This window comes from Lycium ferocissimum, chromosome 2, assembly GCF_029784015.1.
Source record: "Lycium ferocissimum isolate CSIRO_LF1 chromosome 2, AGI_CSIRO_Lferr_CH_V1, whole genome shotgun sequence".
Lineage (NCBI taxonomy): Eukaryota > Viridiplantae > Streptophyta > Magnoliopsida > Solanales > Solanaceae > Lycium > Lycium ferocissimum.
In genome coordinates this window covers 64,903,680-64,907,073 of record NC_081343.1, presented here as the reverse complement: position 1 = coordinate 64,907,073, position 3,394 = coordinate 64,903,680, and the positions used below count along the sequence as shown (strand labels likewise).

Genomic DNA, 3,394 nt, shown 5'->3' with positions numbered 1-3,394 from the left:
AATAGCTATATATGTGCCTTGTTTATACTTTTGATCCTTCTTAAAGGCAAAATACATCAAATGCCCCTGAATTATACCTGAAAAGTCGAGTTAACACTCAAACTAATTGGGGGACCTATTACCCCCTTGACTATCTAAAAAGTGAATTTAATACCTCCTTGATGCACACATAATCAGTTGCACAAAGGGAGGTGTTACACACTCGTTGTCACATTAGCGCCACGTGGAAATCTTCTAAATTTTAATTTTCTATTCTTTTCCTTTTCTTTATTCTTTTGACTAGTGTACGTGTCTGCGCATCGTGCAGTCGTGAATTTGTTTTATAATATTAATGTTATAATTTTTTAAAAAGAAATGATATTTATTAGTCAATACATTTTTTTATGAGTCTACTATTTCTTCGTAATTTTTTTGATAATCCGTATGTAATCTTTTGATTGAAAGAATATTGAGAGACATCACGATCGAATATGAAATTACTCATTTAATGTAGAAAAGAGAAAAAAAAGATAATGTAAACCTAAGAGGTATCTTGGTAATTTTTAATTCTCTAATCGTAAACGATCTAATATGATTTTACGATATAAAAAAAAAAATCATGTGTCTATGTGCTATCTGTCCTGATTACTTAATAGCATGTCGACTGAAACCTGTCAGTTATACTTTAAATTTGTGCTCTTTAATACAAGACACTTTTTTTTCAGTAAAAGCTTTTGAAATTTCAAATAAAATGCAAAATGAAAACCACTATATGTTGGACTTTACTAATGAAAGCAAATAACTGATATATTAGTGAAATCATAAAATGATATTAGTTCCAATAATGAATTTAGATATTATCCTTTTTTCTATTGAAAAAAATTTTCAACATCCATTTGGTATTAGTCTATTTGCTAATTCATACATTTGTGTTATTTGGAGCTTATACTTCTATGAAATAAAATATACTACATCTTAATATACGTAATCAATAAAACTTGTGCAACTTTTTTATAAAAATATTATAAGGAGTGGTAAACCTAAAAAAGTGAAATTAAAACTTAAATTTCGTAGACTTCATCTTATAGCAATTAATAACAATACAAATAAAAAAATCCGATTCAAATTATTATTGTACTGGCGTACTTTGTTAATACTTAACCATACCTTTTGGCATGCAAAATAATGACTATAAAAGAAATAATGCTAATTTATGTAGACAATTCTTTTTTCAATGTTATTGTTTGGCAGTTTATCACATCTTCAATAACAACCCGCCAAAATAAATAAAACGAATTAGTTTTATTTTTTATTTCTCACCCGGTGTTCGGTGTTTGTTTTGCGGCCCGACTAAGCAGGTTTCATGTAGGAAGTCTCATTTTGAGGGGTAAAGCGTTCTCTACCAAAAGTGACTCCATGCCAGAACTCGAATCCAGAATCTCTAGTTAAGGATGGAGGAGTACTTACCATTCTACCACAACCTTTGATAGTGAAAAAAAGTTAGTTACATAGCTTAGCTAAAACAATGAACAAAGAGGAGATCAAAAAAGAAAAATAAATAAATTAAAACACAATCATACATCACACACACATAGAGATCTTACTGGAATTTCAAGTATTTGGAAGTGAAGACTTGTCAAAATATTCACATTGTTGCTTTAAAATGGGAAAATGTGATTTCTAGTGAAAGAATGGCTTTGAAGTTGGAGGTTAAGCAGAAGGGTTCTGATCATGAAAAACAATGGCATATCAATGATCAATATCAAGGACAAAACAGCTTTTGGCTTAATGTGTCAATGAATATTGCTGATACGTGGGGTTTACTTGGAATTTATTACTCTGCTAAGTTGTACGTGGGTGAGACTCTTGCAATGGGATATTTAATGTTTGAGTTTTTGTTAATTCAATTATTTAGTAAATAATGTAGAGAAATGAAGGGGAAAATGCCAAAAATTTGAGAAAAAAGATAAATAGGAATGCTAGTCATAGAGAGGTGTCACATCACATTGTTTATGCTTAGCTTTATATTATATATAGATATATATAGATATAAATATAGAATTTTCTTTTGCTAATATATATTATTAAAAAGAGGATAGTTTGCATAGGATTGTGACAAGTGTCAGCGTAGGATGATGCCACGTGATAGTTTTAGGACAAAAGTAGTAAATTAGTTAATAATTAGTTTTTAGTTATTAATTTTAGTTTAAAAATAATTAAATATCAATATTTTCTAGGAAATATATACATCCGTATATTGGATTTAATTTAAATTAACAAATAAAGAATTTAGATTAGAACATAAATTATTTAAATATTACTTGAAAAGTAAACACATTTTTTTTTTATAAACACGAATCAGGAAATCAAATTTCATCTTTACATTTTTTTAATCTTTAAAAAGAAAAACAAAAACACCAAAATAAGAAGACAAAATGATAAGAAGACAAAAGGAAAAAGAAAAAAGTATAAACGAAGGTAAAGCTAATCCAAGTGCACGCCACATACCCCATTTGCCCCACTCACTCACTTATTGAAGACAAAATCAAGAGAAAGGAAATAACTACCCTCACATCTGCACCACGTTCCCATTTCCGCATTTCCTATTGCACGATCAAGCACACATGTACGCTGCCAACACATAACTAATTATACCGAGATTCATGTATTTCTGCAATTTTGATTTGCTGATATTCATATATTTTCTGAAACTATATGCAAATCAAGGTTACTCTTTCAAGGTTTGGCCAACTCTACCCTTACTTTTCTTCTTAATTTGTATGTATTTGCTTTTATCAGAGTTTTTTATCGATCCGAATTGTCAGTTTGGAGTTAACCCTATTTTTTATTGCTGGGCTTGAGTTAACCCTCCCTTTTTTCTTTATTCAAGTTTGAATTCAATCACTTGAAGTTTTGATATTTCTTCTGTGTTGTGACTTGTGATTATTGTTCATTCCTGTGTTTGTTCAGCAATTCGGAGCCTATTAGACTTCAATTACTTTACTCATTTCCAGTCTTCTTAGTCATATTGGGACGCAACATTCAATTTTAAAGGTAATTATATTCTGTCAAAGTTTCTTATATAGTACAAATATTATATTCTAAGTTTAGTTGTTGTTTTTGTTTTGTGGTATATGCTCTAATAAGATTGTACGTGCACGCTGTTATGCCTATCAAATAATGTGGAGGTTTTGATCCACTACTTGACCGTTAAATGTAAGAAAAAAGGTACGCTTCTTTGACATTATTAATAAACTAGATTAGATTAGATTAATTTAATTTTCCAAAAATCAAACTTAGATATTTGAAAACTATATCCAAAATTATTGTATATTGTAAATACATCTTAAAATATCCATAATCATAATAATTTGAATCGAGTAAATGAAAAGATACTTATATTGGATGATGTTTC

At 29.1% G+C, this 3,394-nt stretch overlaps 1 long non-coding RNA gene across 1 annotated transcript; it reads left to right on the top strand.

Annotated features, from left to right (window-relative positions):
- The first annotated feature begins 2,623 nt into the window (after positions 1-2,623).
- Positions 2,624-3,185, top strand: LOC132048318 (uncharacterized). The gene is made up of 3 exons (XR_009412945.1): positions 2,624-2,720; positions 2,950-3,033; positions 3,127-3,185. It is a non-coding gene; the product is annotated as an uncharacterized LOC132048318 (long non-coding RNA).
- The last annotated feature ends 209 nt before the right edge of the window (positions 3,186-3,394 follow it).